Source organism: Protopterus annectens, chromosome 5.part0 (assembly GCF_019279795.1).
Source record: "Protopterus annectens isolate FY-2018-M chromosome 5.part0, PAN1.0, whole genome shotgun sequence".
In the NCBI taxonomy this organism is placed as follows: domain Eukaryota; kingdom Metazoa; phylum Chordata; order Ceratodontiformes; family Protopteridae; genus Protopterus; species Protopterus annectens.
Window position 1 is genome coordinate 1,064,076,140 of NC_056735.1, and position 22,477 is coordinate 1,064,098,616.

Below are 22,477 nucleotides of genomic sequence, written 5' to 3' on the forward strand. Positions count from 1 at the left end.
TTTGCATATCTGTGGACTAAGTAGCCCGGTTGCTCTTTCACAGACAGGCAACCACCTGAGGCACTAAAGAAAGATGGCAGTGATGAGCATGGGTCTTTGAAAGTAATGCAAATCTGCAGATTTTGTTTATAATAATTTGTAATTTGAGTGCATTTGTGGTATAGGGAAAAGGTATTAGAAGGGTACCATATTCAGTTTTAGGATAAGTTTGTTTCCAGATAATACTTTCCAAGTAGAGAGGGTAAGGAGGTGGAAAAGCTTATAGGCATAGATTTAGTAGGTGTATGATTTGGTTAATAATATAATCTGTATGGTTCATTAATGAAATAGTGAGTCCAACATAATCCCTAAACAGTTTTGTTCTGTAACTAGAGTTAACATTTTGCCTAACTTCTTAATTATTACAACATGTATTTTTGTGGGGTGATGAAGACCATCTCATTTGATTTTCTAGGACTGATAAGCAGAATATTGTTATTTGTTCTTTGGCAGTCTGGTATAACTAGAGTGTAGGTTTTGCTGTTGAGCAGTAGTAGCTTTTCTGGATTCTGTTGTGAAGACATCATCAGCATGCAGGACTATACCGAGCTAGGCTGCTTCTATGGGAATATCATTAATGAATAGCAAAAAAACAAAAGAGAAACGAGTACTGAACCTTGTGGCCATGCTTTGCTAATGCTACCTTAGTTAGACGGAGAGTCTCCTGCAAGTACCCAGAAGGATTTACTTTGCACAGAACCTTCAAAGCACCTTATAGCTCTTCAGCCAAAATAAAATGTGTTGTGTTTATAGAGGAGTGTTTATGATTTACAGTTTTGAAGGCTCTTGTCAAATCTATGAAAAGCTTACCTGTCAGCTTAGAATCACCTATAATGTTAAAATGGTATTTGTGGATAGGTATGATTCTGTCTTAGCACTAAAGGAGTTTCCAAATTAATGTCAGGCAGGAGGGTCAATTTATTAATGGGGTCAAAATGTATTCATAGAGTAACTTGTTACAAATGTTATTCTTTGATTATTTCCATGTATGTGACCACCTGTGGCACAGCCACTTTGCTATATTTCAGTAATGTGGCTGTTGTAACTTTCTATGACTGCTTGCCAATTTGACATCCAAGGGATGTGCTATGTTACCCATGTGCTTCATCCTGTAGTCCTTTACTTTAGTTCCTTACTATCCACTTGAAAATTGTGCAACTGTACATCAATTAGCATGAGTGTCATTAAGTCTCCAATGAGTCAGCTATGTTTAGTATGTTTAAATAGTAAAAAAAATACAAATACTGGCTTCTTATAGAATTCATAAGTTCAAGCAGAGTTTTCACAGCAGTGTCAGTAAATACTCCTTTGTCAACTGTTTACTTATAAACAAAACACAGCAGTTGCCAAAAAAAATGTCCACTAGTAAATTGTATAACTGCATAAGTTAATTAAGCTTGGAATGTCACCAGCTCCCCTATGAAGAGAGTCAGTTGCATGGAGTGTGCAAAAATCACTACATATAAACACAGAATAAATACAGAATTTATATATTCAAGCGGAGTCTTTCAGCAATCTCAGTAAATATTTCTGTACTGTTTATTGGTAAGTAAAGGGCAGCAATTACTACACGAAAATACTGCATTTTCAGTAATATTTGAAAATATTTTGAACAAAAAAATTATTGGCATTTCTTATATACATCTAATTTTACTCTTGGAAGAATTCTAGCTGTTTTCATAGATAGATGCTGAGAAACCTGCAGAGATGTATATGGTAAGATGACAGTGCGTAACACAGCAAAGCTAATCAGACATGTATCAGACGGTCTATATCAAAACTTCAAAGAAGTAAAATGCTGAACGTTAAAACATCGAACCCACAACATCGAATGATGAAAATAGGGAAGCCTCAGAACTTCGAAATCTTACCTAGGGCAAGATTTCGGTAGGCCATTCTGTGGCTTCGCTATTTCCTCCACTGTGGTGTGAGAGTTACGGACCTTAGGGTTAGGGTGCGGGTTAAGGTAAGTGGATAGTTAGTAATATATGTGTGGTTTAGTGTGGGGTTGGGTTTTGTTAACTGTATGTGTGTGGTTTATTTATTTTGGTGTGCTTGTGTTGTGTGTATGTTTCTCGGAACAGCAAATTTTTTCCCTGGGAAAAAATTCACTATTCTGAGCGTTCGATGTTTTCAATATTCGAAATTCCAAGTTCGAACATATGATGTTCGACATTTTGGAATTTCGAATATATGATATAGACCCATATCAGAAACAGTATAACACAGAGATACTGAACAAATGATTGCATAATAAATCAGAGAGGCTGTGTTACAGGGAAGAGCTGTTCTAATTTGTCACTGAGGTGTAGTAGCATTGCAGATAGGCACGTGAGTAATGTGGCTGAGGTCCCTGCCATGGCAGAATAATGTGTCACGTCACATGTGAATCTACATGCAAAATAAACCTCTGCAATAATTACTACTTCAGATTGTCTGAGAGGGTATTACACAGCAAAGTGTCATCCAAGTTCATGACTGACATGAGTGAGGAAAGGGAGAGATAAAAAAGTAGGAAAGGGAAATGGACTAAACAGAGGAAAAGAATAAGGTATGAAAGATGAGAGAGGTGAACATTTTTTGTTGGGTAAAGAGTTCCAGCCTTAATATGTTAAACAAGAAGGCTCACTGTGATAGGTAGAGCAGAATGGTTCAGGAATTGTTAGAGGCAGGAAAGAGGGTAGCAAGGGCAGATAGCTAAACATAAAGCAGACCCTAACACGCATGTGTGGGACGTTCAGAAAAAAGCTGACACAGGTTGGGTAAGTGGTGAGGCAGTGTTGGACAGTGAATACGGCAAATGATACAATAGGGAGGGGAACCAGATAGGTGAAGATGGTACAGGGACCCTGTACAGATGTCAGCCCAGTTCAGAGGAAAGCACTTAGCCATCACTCACATACATCACTGATGTAATGGAAAGGCTGAACTTCTGGTGGTCCAGTGGTCATAATCCTCCAGTCATACACCTTGATCAGTCATTCCAGGAGATGCATTACCATGATAAAGCAGGCATCAGATAATGCACCAAGTTCAGCATAACTGTACTTTTTATGATATTGGAATTTGTAACTGATGCTGGCAGATGATGAGACACCCTGTATGGGACACTGTTACAAGAGACTCCTCCACCATTCTCCTAAGAAGTTGCTATGAGGCTTCCAGTCATCTCTCCACGTGACCTACAGCAGGGTAAACTCCATCCCTTGCTTGGGGCAGACCTAGCAACAACACTGCAGAGGATTCAGCTAGTTCACTCTAATCTAACTGTTCCTGCACCATTACCTGCTCCACAACTGGACCTGTAGAATGATTATTAGCAAATAACTGCCTTCCATACTGGTGTTTCACATCATACATCTCAATAGCATGCAGATCTCCCAGTTAAGAAGATACTAATATAAATTTCAAAATAAGAATAATAAGTGGCAAACAAAGACTAATTTCTCCACTGTAGGACTAACAGTTTTATTGTCATTTTTGTTAATATCTCCTTGCCCTTTCTAATGCTGCTTATTATTATCTGGTACATCACTTAGTTAAAAATCTAGACCCAAAAAAGTTCCAGATGCTATAAGGCAGTAAGGTATGAACTGGAAGTATAAAATAAGACATTTTAGGATTGAGTGAGTTAACAAGTGGTACAGGTTAACAGGTTAACCATACACTCATCATTCTGGTGATGAGAGGAAGTCTGTTCTTTTTTCAAAGAATATTTTTGTGGTGCAGAGAAAAGGTAAGTCTCTTAATAATGTAACTATCATTCTGGCACCTATGTAGAGGACTGCAATGCCACACAACAATGTTTAATTACCTTAGCTAAGTCAGCGTATCATTTGGTGAAGGGTTATGATCTGTAACTTATTTGTGATCATAAAATAAAAGGTAATGCTGTGTGATGCGAAATCCTTCACTATAACACACGCATGCCACACATGTGCTTTAAACTCTCAGTATCCTCTGCTCACATTACACAGTAATTGCTCTGTGAAAGTTATAATCATGAACTACTGCTCACATTACACAACAAATGTTCTGTGAAAGCAATCATTGTGAACTAATGCTCACATTACATAACAACTGCTCAGTGAAAGTAATCATCACAAACTACTTCTCACATTACACAAGTACTCTGTGAAAGCAATCATGAACTAGTGCTCACATTACATAACAACTGCTTTGTGAATGCAGTCATCATGAACTACTACTCACATTACACAACTACTCTGTGAAAGCAATCATCACAAACTACAGAGTGACACACAATTACACATTTTTCTGCAGTTTATGAGGTTTGCATACCTTACAACTAGGAACTACTGTGGAAATAAATGTCAAGATGTATGCATTCAAATGGTTTACAAGAATGGCAGTAAATGAAAAAAATATAGATTTTACATAACATTGTTGCTCTGTCTTCAAATCACTGCATGAATAAAATATATGTGTCTTCATAACATTAAGAAAAATTAACAAAAGAACATGATGTATACTGCAACAAAAAGAGTAATCTCCAGTGGTATTATAGATCGTCTAAATTGTAATGTGGGCTAATTCTGTCTTCTTAGGGCAAAATCAGCCAAACAAGTAAAGAAAAGGCATTATACAACATGAATTGCTATAGAAATGAAGTCAAATAACCTAGGTCTGTTTGCATTACAGGAACTTTTCATTTAATTTGTCAGTCCATAATGGTTCACTTTTTTTAACAAGGAGCTAAAGGTCACTATTATATGTAAGGAAAATTAAGCCCGTGTTCTCAGTTGCCTTACAGTTCTCATAGTTCAACTACTCCAATAAATGAATCTGTACAACAAGCTGAAGGGCTTTTTATTGCAAATTTAATTCATTTCTCTCGACAACTGTGAAATTTGCCATTGACATTAGTCATTACCCCAAGGCAAACTAAAAGATGATCTCAGTTAATAAATGATCCCTAACAAGGAATGTTCTTATCTACTGTGATAATGGCGCAGGCACACTCTATTAATGTTGAGTTAGCTTCCTGCCAGATTTGCAGCATTTTCAACAATTTGGTGAGCTTGTTCCTGTTCCTGCTCCTGATATTAATAATTGTACATGAGATAATTAGTGACACAAAGAGGCTGTCCGAAGAGCTTGCAGCTAAGTTTATACCATGTTAACCTTCTGGGAAATGTTGAACAGAAGCAGCAATCCAGCCAAGTAACCAGTGCATGGTAATTTCACAGTCTGTACAAAGGCTAATTATCTGTGAAAAACCTGATCTCCAATAACAAAATTACACAAAATATTGAGCAGTTTTCTCAAGGAATTTTCAGTATACAAATGGGCACTTCTGATAATAGGCTCCCCTTCCTTCTTTAAGTCTCCTTTTCAATATTATATTTTTCATGAGTTTCTCTTCCTTATTCTACTTCTACTTGTAACATGGTAACATGTTTTCCATCATGTTTTGTAAAGCTTTAGTTAAAGTTCATTGAAGTCAACAAAGCAAAATATTATACATGCGTGTACAAAGTCATAAATCATTATTGTTCTAACCTGTAACACTTAATAGAAACATTTACATTTTTCACAATGAAACCATCTTTCTCTCTCTCTCTCTCTCTCTCTCTTCTTTTTCTGCCTCACCATACATTTAAATTAAAATGCAAAGTAATGCCTTAAAAATAATAAAAACACAGTCGGTGAGATGTGTTGCTGAGATGTAAGATAATGTTACATTGTAGTAGTGACTGTGTGTGACAGACTGAGGCAACATTATTCTCCCCAGGCAATAACAGTAACCCAGTTTTTATCCTAAAAAAGAAAATTATGTTTGAAAAATCACTTTATATACTGTGTAAATTGCAGAATGCTAGTTTTCTCATCAGAGTTCCAATTTATTGAATTAACAGAGCAGAAAATGCATCGACAGCTGTTGCATTTTATTGAGAATTAGTACACACATTTTATATTCACTGAAGAAATGTGTGATACATTGTGTTTTAATAAGTGATACTGACTTTCCAAATGGAAACTAAATTATTTTAACACAATTATATTCCAGACACCTAACATAACAATGCAGAGTTCTGCGTCAGGGCATATAAAGAGTTGTAGCTATTTTTGCATACTTTTTACTGCACATGAGTATTCCAGGATGAAACTGAAATGTTGAAGGAAGTAAAAGGCACCCTAACTGTCTAATATTGGCATGCAACTCAGTCAAAGTATGTTTTATCTCAAGATTCTGAGTATTAGTTGGGAGTTTTGATTTTTAGTCTAAGACACTGCAAGTTATTCCATTTTGTAGAGACATATTACTTGCAAAAATAATGCCTAATTTGGAGATAACACTGGAAACTTCTACTTGATCGTATTTGATTAAGATAAAATGTAAAAACAGATATGTATACTTGGAATGTAAATGACTAGAACATATCACGGTACACAGACATCAGCTTTCATTATTATAAATAAATTACAGTGACCTTCATGACATACTCCAGGCCATTTCGATAGGCTATGTCTCTTGCCTCTTGCTGTAACCCTGCAATCTCTATGGTATAGTAGTCATGGATGTTGTCAGTTTTCTTCCCTTTAATGGATGACACTTCTCGCATAAGAAAAAGGATGAGAAGATGCATGAAAGCCCACCAAAATGCCATGTTCCTTTTTAAATTCTGTGAGAGAAAACAGATGAAACTAACTCCAGTGTGTTTGAAGATTAACTGCAGACATCTCTAATAATTCAACAAATTCAAATCAAACTGTTGTTTACTCATTTGCCATTTTTCTTACAATATAATTGTAATATATTTAGTAATATGACACAAAATGCACAGGAAGTTCTAAAGAAAGTATAAATCATATTGTGTTTGAGCATTCCAGAGACTATAGGCATACGTTTATGTTTTGAATTTGCAGTTAGATTCTATTCAATCTACCTCACAAAGTTATGTACCTTCCCTGATGATATACAACTACACTGCATAAACTCTTGCAAGGCTCTGTCAAGGGTACAATACATTTAAGAATTCAAGAAAATGTGTACAAAATAGTTTAAGCAAAGACTTAATTAAAAAGCTTTACCTTGTAACACTCCTTCCCAGAATAAGTATAACCTAAGTACAGTGAAGTTCTGATGCATCAAAGCGCAGCTGGATGTGCTTCAAATTATTCTGGCCAGCTTACATGGCGAATGCTCACTTGAAAAGGTGTGACATGCAGCCTCACCTTATAACAAACAGATAAGCTAATTTTACTGTTTACCATGAGTATAAAAAGGAGGGTTTTTAACATTTTGAAAGGGAAGGTAAACAGTAGATTCTTCAGCTGTACAGAATCTGCTGATACTATAAATTTTATACCATCATTTGTTAAACAATGACAATATCTGTACCATTAGAAGTGACGTCAGCCTGGAGTAATAAAATTGAATTCAAACATTTTTAAATACTGAACTGACCGACTGAACAAGATGGAACTATTTATTTAGGTGCCTGTGTGAAGAAATACACAGATATTTTAAATAAGTTTAAAACCTACACCAACATGGGTGTTTAAACCTTCTCCTATATCCCACAGCACTTTTTCTAGCAGTATTGTTCATTTTTATTTTTTATTTTTATTTTATTTATTTAACATTTGTTGACCGGGAATGTCCAACTAGGTTCCACAGAGCCTGTTTTCAGCAGAGGCCCGGGGAGAAATGCTCCAGATGCATGTCTTTGGAACATGCATCTGCATGTTCATGCATTATAAAAGTTAAAACAGTGCAGTCCTTATTAGGCTGATATCATAATTGGAGATTTTTGTTTTCATTTCTAAAACATAAATATATATAAGTTGTGATATGAATTTGTATACATTAATAAAAAAGAAGACAAACTTTAATAGCAGTTTCTACTATCATTGTCATGCAATGTTTCTTTAAAAAAAGTTTGCTCTCTTCAGTATCATACAACTTATACAATTCCTGCCTTGCCTCAAACTTCAGGAGCATTATTCTGAAAATATTGGTTCTACAAATTCCATTTGATTTATATATCAATATGTATGTGACTGTGATCCTTTTACTTATCTTATCTGAAACTATTGGTTCTACAAATTCCATTTGATTTATATATCAATATGTATGTGACTGTGATCCTTTTACTTATCTTATCTGAAACTTTGCATTCTTGGTAGGTACACACTTCGGAAACGTATCAAACAGTTATACAAAATGTGACTAACTCAATGGTTCAATCAAAAGAAAAAAAAATCAGAAAATCTTGCATGGCTGCTGCAACCCATTCTGATTTTATACATTGGAGATGGTATTTTCCAGTGAAGATCCAATGGTCAGGTGACCCACTTAGTCTCAATAGGTTTATCCCAAAGGATGCTACAAGGAAACATGAGGTAGCTCACCACCTACAACCAGTGTGATGAAAAGGTTCTCACTTAACTGGCAAGCAAAAGTAGATCTATGTATGGCAGACAGACCTTGGCAAAAGAAAATAGTAACGGTGACAAGAAACATGTCTGTACTACTGAGGAACGAGCCTCACCTTGCACAAAAGCCTGGAGAAAAGCATTAAGATTAAGATTTAGATGGTTTAACTAAGTTCTACACAGTGCTGATTCTGAAACCAGGCTATTTGAACATCAGACGACTGTCACCTGCTCTGGATCTGAACCTTGGAAGACTCCGATGTGGGTGTGGGAATACTCTAGTCCTCAAGGTATGTGCTCTAAGTTTTAATGCTGTGCTTGAGTAGAAGAGAAGGCTGCCTCAGTATAACTAAAACATTGCATAAAGGATAGATTGGTCAATTGTTTGCACATATGCACCTAACAGCTATTCATTTTTCTTAGACATGGTTCTCAAGAAGGTATCAGATATTGGTTCCATAATTCTGCTATCAGACTTTAGTGCTCATGGAGGGAATGACAGCAATACTTGGTGCTTTTTGGAACAACTTACTAAATCTGAATTTTGAGTGCTGATTTTCTTTCTTACTTTTTTTTTACTTATCAGTTACTCCACTCCATGTTCAAACACAAGAATGTTCATTTAGTGAACTTTACACCAAAGCACCTTAATCTAAAGAACATTGTTTGAATCAGTAGTCACGTCATCACACCCCTGACCTTAATTTCTGGACCTGCAGGTTAAGACAGGTGGTGAGATGTAAACTGATTACCATTTGGTGGTGACTTATTATCAGATAGTCTGGATGGCACATAAACAGACCTGGGGGATCCAAATTTGGTATGAGTGTGTCTCTGGAATACTTAAGCTAACTTTTCATCTATGGGATGATTTCAATTCCCTCACATAAGCTAAGGAGATCAAGAATAGAGCATGAATGGACCCTGTTAAACGGTTCAGCAGATGATGTGCAGCAATGAGCTATAATGAATGGTAGCCAGTGCTTGTCATGCCAGTCACTCTAGGACATGATGGTGGACACTGTTAAATAGGAAAGCTTTTATGTTAAAAAATAAGCCTTCCATGCAGTGCTAACAGCTATCAAGAGCCAAGAAAGGCAGCAGCTGTGACAATCAGCAAAGTAAAACACCAGCAGCAGTAGATAATGTTTTACGAAGGTCATGGAAATAACATTGGTATGACCTTAAAGAGGTTCTAGCAAATGATATGCCAACCTGGGTGGCAGGGGGCAGTGGAGGGAAATTGCTCAGGATATTCTCAGCAAGATCAAGTGACATAGGAGGTGATAAAGAACAGCTCAATCCATCAAATGTACACACTGTTTAGAAAGCAATATTAAAAGCAAATTTTTGTATTGGATTCATTTCTGTAGACTAGGTCACAGTGGAGATTAAGCAGGTCCTCAGCAAGGTTTGTGAGTAGATGATGCCAGGGTGGAAATGCAGAAGTTGATTGACATTCTTGGAATGGAATGAGGTTAAACCTGACTTTTTAGTGTTACATTGAAAACAGTGACAGTACTCTGCACCATCAAATTTATGTGGTAGGTAGGGAGTGTACAGTAATAAATGAATCACACATTCTAACCAAAAAAAGATAGATGAGATAGAATCACATATCTGAAATATGAAATGAGGCAATACATGAGAAGCAGTACATGAATGGTGGTTGTGTTGCCAGCTTTCGTTGATGTACTTTCAAAATGCACATTAGTGTGGAGGACAACAAATCACATAAATATGCAGGACTGTGAATAAGGCACCAGATACTTAGAAATGCATACATGTATACTGAAGCCTTATTTTTCAGACTGAAACAATTCTACCTTTCTATGAGAGAAGATAAATATATAATTAAACATTTTTTACTTTAGAAATCACCAAAAATCAATGATAATTCATTATTGCATTTGATCTATATTGTCTCACTCTTTATAATTATTTCCCAACAGTATATGAATAGTCCAAACAAAAGCTGGCTCAGGCAGATCCATTGTAAAACTACAATTTATTGAATAAACACAAAATAAAAAAAGATTTGCACTTTCGTTTACTTCTTACGAACGTCATCAGATAATCCTATACATGTTTGCCCTGTTTAAATACACTCAAAAGCAGTCCCATTGGTCAATCCACACACACACACACACACACACACACACACACACACACACACACACACACACACACACACACACACACGCACGCACGCACACCCTTCCTTAAAGCAGCACATTCCTTTTATCCAATATTCACCATACAAAAATATCTAAAATATAAATATAGCATATAAAATACATAATGCCGAAACAGAAACACACAATTCATGTCTAATAACAGGCCTGAAAATCAAAATAGCTGAAAAAGACAATGCAATTACTTATTTATAAATATTTAAGCCTACGGCAGCTGATATTCTCAGATGGGCTCCCATCCAAGTACTAGCCCGTCTCAACCCTGCTTAGCTTCCAAGATATAAGCAGAACAAGTACAGTCAGGCTAGTCTGGATACAAGTTATACAAAATGCATAAACATATATATATAACTCATACTTCTTAAGATCATGGTATATAAATAAATATAAATAAGTATAAACTAGTTAAAATAAAAATTAAATAAAATTATTCCCTTTATTGGTTCAGTGTTTAAGCTTTAAAATACAAGCAATAGAAATATATTCATTGAGCCTAGGCCATCTACTAGCATCCAATACCATTTTCCATGATATTTCCTTCTTCTGCAGTAGTAGGCTACTAGGTCCACCCCTATAGCCTAAACTGACCTGGCCAGTAACTACAGACTTAAAATAGTGACCTGGAAAATCACAAACATGTTTAGCAATGGCATTTGTCATGATGCATGTTTTGATATTATACTCATGTTCGTAAATATGTTCTTTCACTTTATGGTCTGTTTTTCCCACATAAAAACAGTGGCAAACTTCGTAGTGAGCCAAATAGACTATCCCCTTAGATTCACAATTAGAATTTCCAAGTATCTTAAATTGGTTACCAGAGATGATAAAGTTGGCCCTGTTTTGTTTGGTATACTAATAGTGGCAGTTTTCAAGAAAGTACTATTAACTGCCCGTGATATATATGCATTTCATTTAGCATTTCTTTACCTGCATTTCTGTGCTTAAACAGTCAGTATATGTATCTTAATTTCATCATCATCATCTTCTTTTGACTGTTCCTGTTAGGGGTCGCCACAGAGGATCATCTGTTTCCATTTCTTCCTGTCCTCTGCATCATGCTCTTTCACACCAACCGCCTGCATGTCCTCTGTCACCACAGCCATAAACTTTATCTTAGGTCTTAATTTCAAAGTGATCTATTAAATATGGAGACTTTTTTTGGGCAAGGCTTCAGTGGTATTCATAGCTGATACCAGCATAGTAGAAATATCTTCATCAGGTGACTCTTAATACTTAGCACTCACTGCCTTTGCATCTATTTCAGGAAGTGTCTTTTGGGATGCCTCTAAGACTCTAATTATGTCAGCACTAAAGACCAAATCATAAAGTGCCTCATTTAGAGATTCTTGAAAACATTTTGCAATGGCTTAAAGATACTTTATTCCATCTTTTGTACAAGTTAGCCATACACACTTCATGGGGACTTTTCATACCCATATATATATATTGTGGTTGGCATTTCTTTTTCCTGGGCATACCTCAGCAAGCAATCAATAAAGGCTATTTTCCCACATGCAATTGGTTTATTGTCTTGCAATATCACTGTACAATTTCCATTGATGATCCCTGTTTTAATGTCATCTGCAAACTTGGTCACCTCTAGCCATTCTTTACCCTTCTAAGTTGATATAAATGAAGTTGAATAGATCCAGATTCTATCACCACTATCTACACCTCTATCTTTAGCTTCAGAAATGATATTAGTAGTTGTAATTGTAGAACTCTGGTTAGATAGCCAAATTGTTGGCCCATTGCATTATGTATAGGTCTATATACTTTTGATATATTGTAAATATTATTTTAATGTGAAGAACTGAATACAATTTATTGAAAAGACCAAAATGAATAACAGGATAACATCAAAAGCCCATTGCATTAACTGAGTTTGCATAAAATTGTAAAATAATGGGCAGACATGAGCACCCCCACAAAGAAATTACATTCATTATTATTTAATCTTTTTCTAAAAGAGTTGTGGGGTATTGTTGAGTAGGAATCTTTTAACACACTTTCTTAGTATGCATGTTGGACTAATTGCTTTATAGCAGTCAGCTTCCATGGCTTTGACACCTAGAGGAAATAGCACCTTAGTTGCATCCATCCACATTACTGTTACAGATCCTACAGTTTAGCTTTGTTGACATAGGTAAGTTAGACATGGTATAAGTTTGTCAGATTTATTTGTTTTAGAAAGTATCCATTAAACTCATGAACTCAGCAGGTGGTGCAGTTGCATCTAACTTTATGTTTTCAAGTACTATAGTCAACATCTTTCTGTTATTTAAGGACAAAACAAAATATTTCCACACAACTGTGCATTGATGTGTGAAGAATTCCTAATGTTTCTCACAAAGGTGTGCCTCAAAGTGTGTAAGTCATTGTATTTTTGCCTAATATTATAACATTATTTAATTTTAGTATAATTTATCCTCTGCTGTTCTTACCATAAGGCCTGACGTATCAAAATAATGCCTTTTTATTTTGTTGTGTAGCAAGCTAGCTTTAGTTCACATTTACTTCTTGCCTCTATAACACTTCTACATTTTTTGTTTAAAATTGTATCAGTTTTGCCCTATGCCAGCCATGGGCCTCTAATGAATCATCATCAAGGGATATCCAAGAGTGTCAGCAACATCCCAGCATGCATAAACATTTTGAATCTGATAAAAACTGAATAAAATGACTAAAAGTGATTTTTTTCTGAAATTTGTTAATGCTTCCACTGGTTTAAGAACTTGTAAAGAATCAGCAAACTAAATAACCAGTATTAGAAGAAGCAAGCCAGGATCCACGAACCAATATTTATTGAGCACTTTCGTTTTTTAAAATAAAAAACTTCATCAGAATGATTACAAATGAACAATGACTGACCCAACTTATATAGCAAGCTTGCTTTCAAAAATGTTAATTAGCAATCATGTTAAAGGTGTAGTCTCTAAAACACAAATGCAATAAATACATACATTAAAATACATAAAATGTATGATGTATAATATGTAAAATCTGTTAAAAACATAAATATGCAAACTCACAGGAAATATTTAATTGTAAATTATATACTAATTATATAAATATTTGCCTATATATATATATATATATATATATATATATATATATATATATATGTTGTGAACTGCATATTGATCACATATATCCTTCTGCCCTTAGTCAAGTATAGGGCTGATGAAAATGTTACTATTAAGGCATGGATATTCAGTAGCATTAGTCCTCATCTGTCACCTTAATTCATAAAACTCTAAAAAGTCATTAACTGCCCCCCCATCCCCCATTGATACCTGCTCTAAAATGTGAACTTAAAGTTGTGTCCCTCATTATTATTAATGTGGACTGCCAAGGCATTTTTAATGTCCTGCTTCCTGATGTCATAGAAGTGCTGATAGACTCTACTTCCAAGGGCATTGATAGTCTTGCCAATGTAAAAACATGGACATAATTGGCAAAGGGCAAGATAAACTACAGATTTGCTGCTGCAACAAAATTTCTTCTTATAGAAATATTTCCCATAATTAGGAATATCAATCTCAGTGCACTCCATGATATGTTTACATTGAAGGCAAAATCCACATTTCGACATACCCCCTACTTTGATGTCAATAATATTGTTTCTCTCTAACATAATTTTGAAGCATATATTTTATATATAAGCAGATATTTATATAATTAATATATAATTTACAATGAAATGTTTCCTGTGAGTTTACATATTTATGTTTTTAACAGATTTTACATATTATACATCATAAATTTTATGTATTTTAAGGTATGTACTTATTGCATTTGTGTTTTAGAGACTACACCTTTAAGCTGATTGCTAAGTAACATTTTTGTAAGCAAGATTGCTATATAAGTTGGGTCAGTCATTGTTCATTTGTAATCATTCTGATGAAGTTTTTTATTTTAAAAAATGAAAGCGCTCAATAAATATTGGTTCGTGGATCCTGGCTTGCTTCTTCTAGTACTGGTTTAAGAACTTCTTAAAAGGGATAAAAATATTTTCATGCATTGCTTTTATTGAAAAGAAAAGGCTCATTTCTAACAGAAGTGTAACACCCCTCTCAAGCTAATTCCCTGGGATCTGATTTTGTCATCCATCATGGCTCTGGTTTATAGGCTCTTATAGCTTTTTTTAGCTTAATATCAGTAGCTATCATTTCTTGGAATCATGTTTTTGACATTAAAGAGGAGGGAAGACGGTATGGAGTGAGAATAGTATTTAGGTGGAAAACACTGCAGGAGTTTCATTAAAAATGCAACACTAGTGGACAAGTTCATATCCAAAATAAGTATATAACATATCTGGGATCATCACAACAAAAACCATGGGGCTTTATAGCTCAAAGTCTAAGTTATGCTTTGTTTTCCCCAAACATGAATATCCAATGTTTCACACATCTTGTGAAGAAATGTCATCTTATGAACAAAAAAATTCCCAGCTGATCTTCATATTACAGGAAGAAATCTAGGGGAAGGAGAGAAAGAATCAGTTTCTCACAATACTTGAAGGAAATTTCTTTTTTATAATATTTTATTGAAATTTTATAAATAGGAACAAACATACTATCATAATAAGACAAAACATTATTATTGCTTCATACATTACTACAATTTCTCAAACAACCAAATAGTATAAACTGATCATAAAATAAAAATTAATATTTCTCTTTTAATATGCTCAATTTTATTTAATTAGTTTAATTCTGCGTTTTTTCTTGTTTGTTTTCATCTTTAAAACAGACATTTCTTTTTTAACACACAGAAGGGACAGTATTTATTAATTCTGTAAATAAGGGAATAACCTCATGTTTGCAATTCATAGGTTCATAGATTAATACTAGGCTAACTGCCCTTGTAGGCCATTTTAAGCCTAGCCAATTACCCCACACAGAAATGGGTCTATATTAGAACATCGAAGTTTCAAAACTTTGAATGTTCTAATCATAATTTCGAAACAGTCACCAAGGCCATTGATGAGGGAAAGGCAGTCCACACAGCCTACCTCCACCTGGCAAAGGCATTTGACACAATACCCCACTCAGGTATCATTGAAAAACTCATCAGCTTAAATGTAAACCCATACGTCACAAGATGGGTTGCAAATTGGCTAAGTGACAGAACCCACAGGGTCAGAGTTGCTGGCGCCATGTCAGACTCAAAGCCTGTCACAAGTGGTGTCCCACAGGGCTCAGTCCTGGGCCCTCTCCTGTTTGGCATCTACTTTTCAGAAGTACAAGCAAACACAGGAGGATTATGGCTGACAAAATTTACAGATGACTGCAAACTGGGCGCCATAGTTGAGAACACATCTGACACAGATATCCTTCAGAAAGGTCTTATAGAAACGGAAAACTGGTGCCAGAGCCATGGCCTAAAGTTAAACGCCAAAAAATGCATAGTCATACCCTTCGGGAAAAACAAGGTTACCCCTAGCTACCATATAGGTGACAACCCACTAAGCACAGAAGAGGTAATCAGGGATCTGGGTACCCAGGTTGACAGTAGCCTTTCATTTGACACTCACGTTGCCAAAGTAGTTAGGAAGACCTTCTGCATTGCCCACCTGATCATGAAGGGATTCACATCTAGATCAAGGGAAGTCATCGTCCCCCTGTACTCATCACTCATCAGACCAATGATTGAGTACAATGCCCCATTCGGAATGTATCTGACATGACACATACAGCAACTGGAAAGGCCCCAAAAGTTCCTCACCAAAAGGATAAAGGGTCTCAAAAATATGTCCTATGCTGCCCAACTGAAGGAACTTCAGCTCTACTCAGTCGCTTACCGTCTGCTCAGAGGTGACCTGTACCTGACATACAAGGCCATGTCCAACCCAGAACTGATGAACATGCTTCACCTCAAAAAATCTAGATCCCTCAGAACTACAAGGGCAGGAGACTTAAACCTTGACACGGTTATTAATAGGACGTGCTGGAGGGACAGATTCATCACCCAGAGACTCCCTATGCTGTGGAACAAAATCCGGATACATGTGAGGCAGAGCACCTCGCTGACTTTGTTCAAGAGAAATCTTGACCAATGGATGGGAGATCGAAGATATACCCCAGGGATTATCTCAGTGTCACTGCTTGACAGAGGCACAGCAAAATAATGGGCATAGTATCCTCCAAACTAAAGGGGTGGCGAAAGCCACAAAACTCTGGGCTAGGCTTATAAATGCCCTTGGGCAGATAGCCTAGTATGAACCTATGAACCTATGAACCTATAATATTGAACCCTATTCAGCGAAAGCTGAAAATATCGAAGCAACAGAAAACCACATTTTTTTCTAGGGAAAGAATTTGATTGTCCGTTTTTGTTGCTTCGGTATTTTCAGCGCTGTGGTGGAAAGTTACGGGTCGGGTTCAGATAAGTGTGCGATTGAGTGCGGGTTAGGGTAGTTAGGTTAGGGTGTAAGTTAGGTATGTGTGCGATCGTGTGGAAGTGAGGGTTAGGGTGGGTAAGGTGAGTTAGGGTTCGGGCGCGGGTTAGGTATGTGTGTGATTGTGTGGATGTGAGGGTTAGGGTGGGGTAGGTGAGTTAGGGTTAGGGCGCAGGTGAGGTGAGTGTGTGATAGTGATGGAACTTAGGGTTAGGGTTTGGGTTAAGGTAAGTGGATAGTTAGTGGTGTGTGTATAGTTTAGTGTAGGGTTAGGTGTAAGATTTTAGGTTTATGTGTGTGGATTGCTATTTGTTTGGCGTGCTTGTGTTGTGTGTATGTGTTTTGGAGCAGCAAATTTTTTCCCTAGGAAAAAATTCACTGTTCTGTATGTTCGATGTTTTCAGCTTTCGCTGAATAGGGTTCGATAGTAGAGCATTCGAAGTTTTGAAACTTCGATGTTCTAATATAGACCCCACAGAAATCATACCCTGCACCTTGCATCTGTAAAGCAAACACCATAACTATTATACCAACCTCTCACCCAAAAATTCACCCCTACCAAGTCTCAAACCCAAGACCCTGTGAACTACAGCATAGTGCATTAACCTACTAGGCCACTTAGCACCTTCTTTGTAGCCATCTTCCTGGCTATTATTAATAAGTTTCAGGGAAGTAAGAATTGAGACTTGGTACACATATTGGAACTGGAGTATTGCATTTATATCAACTAACCCTTTGGGGGTTATCAAAATACAGTGTTTGCAAGAAAGATTGATTGTTTTCCTAAAAATGGTTGTAAAACTTTTCAGTCATACACAGTCCAGCTGCCAGTTTGCTTTTATTAAGGAACAATCATTACTTTCCTTTTTCTATATAAATTAATTCTATGTGAAGTGATAAGTTACCTGTGTAGAAGTTTAAAAGAAAAAGATATTTTTTCTTTTGAGGGTAACAAAAACATTTAATCTATTATACTTAAAGTTGAGTAGATCGTTTAGAGAGCATAACATTTGATATATGATTATTGTATATATTTTGAATTAATACATGAAAAGATCAGGATAATGGGTGGCTATTATTTTTTAATTATATCTGACATTATATCAACTTTAGAAACTAAAATTGTATGTTGATTTGTACAATCAACTTGTAAATTATATTTATGTATTCAAATGTCTGTGTTAAGCACTTGTTTTATTTAATTGCAAATGATCAAATTCCATTTTTTTTAATTAAATATTTATAGAAAATTCAATCTATACATTGTGGGGCAAATGTTACAGGGAATCGTTTGACACCATATTTTATCACAGGGTATTGTTATGTGAAATTTCCTAATTTTTAAAACATTTTAAATACAGAATTATAATATACAATTTCTTAATGATTAGACATGTATTTTTAAATGTTTATTTAACAGTCAGTTCATGTTGCTATTTAAGAGGTATGTCTTATAGTGATAAATTTTCTTTAACTGAATATTTCATATATTTTTTACATTTGGCTGAATAATCTAAATTTAACCATAAAGGTACTATTTAAATAGCCAAAGGTATAACATATGTTACTAGAGCATTAACACCTATTCTACCATTTCTCTTTCTCATACATGATGTCCCAGAGTTATTCTAGGTTTGTTGGGGGTGGCATACAAATACCATTAAATTGGCTATTTTATTTTTAGAAGGAACTAAAGACGTTGGCTGCATAATGTATAGTATTCAGGGCAAAATAACCATTTTGATTAAAATTAAGTTTCTCCTTTCCATAGAAAAAAACAGCTTATTCCATGCATTTCTTTTAATATCATCCAACACCATTTTATAATCTATAGCTATTTCTTTACAACTGCTTGCAAACATAACACCTGTATACTTAATCTCTTTACTATCCCATTTAAACTCAGCGATAGCTTTCATTAAACAATTTAATCCATTGTTAATTAATGAGGTATTAGTTTTAATGATAAAGGTGTGTTTTTTACCTCAACTTTTTCGTTGTGCTTTGTACTTTTGACTCTGCAGCAGTATATACTTGGTGTTCCTTTGGTGCTTTATACTGCAAGTTGGGTTTTTCAGCCTGTGTGTTTGATAAAGGTATGTTTTTTACCTCAACTTTTTCGTTGTGCTTTGTACTTTTGACTCTGCAGCAGTATATACTTGGTGTTCCTTTGGTGCTTTATACTGCAAGTTGGGTTTTTCAGCCTGTGTGTTTGATAAAGGTATGTTTTTTACCTCAACTTTTCGTTGTGCTTTGTACTTTGACTCTGCAGCAGTATATACTTGGTGTTCCTTTGGTGCTTTATACTGCAAGTTGGGTTTTTCAGCCTGTGTGTTTGATAAAGGTGTGTTTTTACCTCAACTTTTTGTTGTGCTTTGTACTTTTGACTCTGCAGCAGTATATACTTGGTGTTCCTTTGGTGCTTTATACTGCAAGTTGGGTTTTTCAGCCTGTGTGTTTGATAAAGGTGTGTTTTTTACCTCAACTTTTTCGTTGTGCTTTGTACTTTTGACGCTGCAGCAGTATATACTTGGTGTTCCTTTGGTGCTTTATACTGCAAGTTGGGTTTTTCAGCCTGTGTGCTTGATAAAGGTGTGTTTTACCTCAACTTTTCGTTGTGCTTTGTACTTTTGACTCTGCAGCAGTATATACTTGGTGTTCCTTTGGTGCTTTATACTGCAAGTTGGGTTTTCAGCCTGTGTGTTTGATAAAGGTGTGTTTTTTACCTCAACTTTTTCATTGTGCTTTGTACTTTTGACTCTGCAGCAGTATATACTTGGTGTTCCTTTGGTGCTTTATACTGTAAGTTGGGTTTTTCAGCCTGTGTGTTTGATAAAGGTGTGTTTTTTACCTCAACTTTTTCGTTGTGCTTTGTACTTTTGACTCTGCAGCAGTATATACTTGGTGTTCCTTTGGTGCTTTATACTGCAAGTTGGGTTTTTCAGCCTGTGTGTTTGATAAAGGTGTTTTTTTTACCTCAACTTTTTCGTTGTGCTTTGTACTTTTGACTCTGCAGCAGTATATACTTGGTGTTTCTTTGGTGCTTTATACTGCAAGTTGGGTTTTCAGCCTGTGTGTTTGATAAAGGTGTGTTTTTACCTCAACTTTTCGTTGTGCTTTGTACTTTTGACTCTGCAGCAGTATATACTTGGTGTTCCTTTGGTGCTTTATACTGCAAGTTGGGTTTTTCAGCCTGTGTGTTTGATAAAGGTGTGTTTTTACCTCAACTTTTCGTTGTGCTTTGTACTTTTGACGCTGCAGCAGTATATACTTGGTGTTCCTTTGGTGCTTTATACTGCAAGTTGGGTTTTTCAGCCTGTGTGCTTGATAAAGGTGTTTTTTACCTCAACTTTTTCGTTGTGCTTTGTACTTTTGACTCTGCAGCAGTATATACTTGGTGTTCCTTTGGTGCTTTATACTGCAAGTTGGGTTTTTCAGCCTGTGTGTTTGATAAAGGTGTGTTTTTTACCTCAACTTTTCATTGTGCTTTGTACTTTTGACTCTGCAGCAGTATATACTTGGTGTTCCTTTGGTGCTTTATACTGTAAGTTGGGTTTTTCAGCCTGTGTGTTTGATAAAGGTGTGTTTTTACCTCAACTTTTCGTTGTGCTTTGTACTTTTGACTCTGCAGCAGTATATACTTGGTGTTCCTTTGGTGCTTTATACTGCAAGTTGGGTTTTTCAGCCTGTGTGTTTGATAAAGGTGTTTTTTTTACCTCAACTTTTTCGTTGTGCTTTGTACTTTTGACTCTGCAGCAGTATATACTTGGTGTTTCTTTGGTGCTTTATACTGCAAGTTGGGTTTTTCAGCCTGTGTGTTTGATAAAGGTGTGTTTTTTACCTCAACTTTTTCGTTGTGCTTTGTACTTTTGACTCTGCAGCAGTATATACTTGGTGTTCCTTTGGTGCTTTATACTGCAAGTTGGGTTTTCAGCCTGTGTGTTTGATAAAGGTGTGTTTTTACCTCAACTTTTTGTTGTGCTTTGTACTTTTGACTCTGCAGCAGTATATACTTGGTGTTCCTTTGGTGCTTTATACTGCAAGTTGGGTTTTCAGCCTGTGTGTTTGATAAAGGTGTGTTTTTACCTCAACTTTTTCGTTGTGCTTTGTACTTTGACGCTGCAGCAGTATATACTTGGTGTTCCTTTGGTGCTTTATACTGCAAGTTGGGTTTTCAGCCTGTGTGCTTGATAAAGGTGTGTTTTTACCTCAACTTTTTCGTTGTGCTTTGTACTTTTGACTCTGCAGCAGTATATACTTGGTGTTCCTTTGGTGCTTTATACTGCAAGTTGGGTTTTTCATCCTGTGTGTTTGATAAAGGTGTGTTTTTTACCTCAACTTTTTCATTGTGCTTTGTACTTTTGACTCTGCAGCAGTATATACTTGGTGTTCCTTTGGTGCTTTATACTGCAAGTTGGGTTTTTCAGCCTGTGTGTTTGATAAAGGTGTGTTTTTTACCTCAACTTTTCGTTGTGCTTTGTACTTTTGACTCTGCAGCAGTATATACTTGGTGTTCCTTTGGTGCTTTATACTGCAAGTTGGGTTTTCAGCCTGTGTGTTTGATAAAGGTGTCTTTTTACCTCAACTTTTTCATTGTGCTTTGTACTTTTGACTCTGCAGCAGTATATACTTGGTGTTCATTTGGTGCTTTATACTGCAAGTTGGGTTTTTCAGCCTGTGTGTTTGATAAAGGTGTGTTTTTTACCTCAACTTTTTCATTGTGCTTTGTACTTTTGACTCTCCAGCAGTATATACTTGGTGTTCCTTTGGTGCTTTATACTGCAAGTTGGGTTTTTCAGCCTGTGTGTTTGATAAAGGTGTGTTTTTTACCTCAACTTTTTCGTTGTGCTTTGTACTTTTGACTCTGCAGCAGTATATACTTGGTGTTAATTTGGTGCTTTATACTGCAAGTTGGGTTTTTCAGCCTGTGTGTTTGATAAAGGTGTGTTTTTTACCTCACCTTTTTCGTTGTGCTTTGTACTTTTGACTCTGCAGCAGTATATACTTGGTGTTCCTTTGGTGCTTTATACTGCAAGTTGGGTTTTTCAGCCTGTGTGTTTGATAAAGGTGTGTTTTTTACCTCAACTTTTTCATTGTGCTTTGTACCTTTGACTCTGCAGCAGTATATACTTGGTGTTCTTTTGGTGCTTTATACTGCAATTTGGGTTTTTCAGCCTGTGTGTTTGATAAAGGTGTGTTTTTTAACTCAACTTTTTCGTTGTGCTTTGTACTTTTGACTCTGCAGCAGTATATACTTGATGTTCCTTTGGTGCTTTATACTGCAAGTTGGGTTTTTCAGCCTGTGTGTTTGATAAAGGTGTGTTTTTTACCTCAACTTTTTCGTTGTGCTTTGTACTTTTGACTCTGCAGCAGTATATACTTGGTGTTCCTTTAGTGCTTTATACTGCAAGTTGGGTTTTTCAGCCTGTGTGTT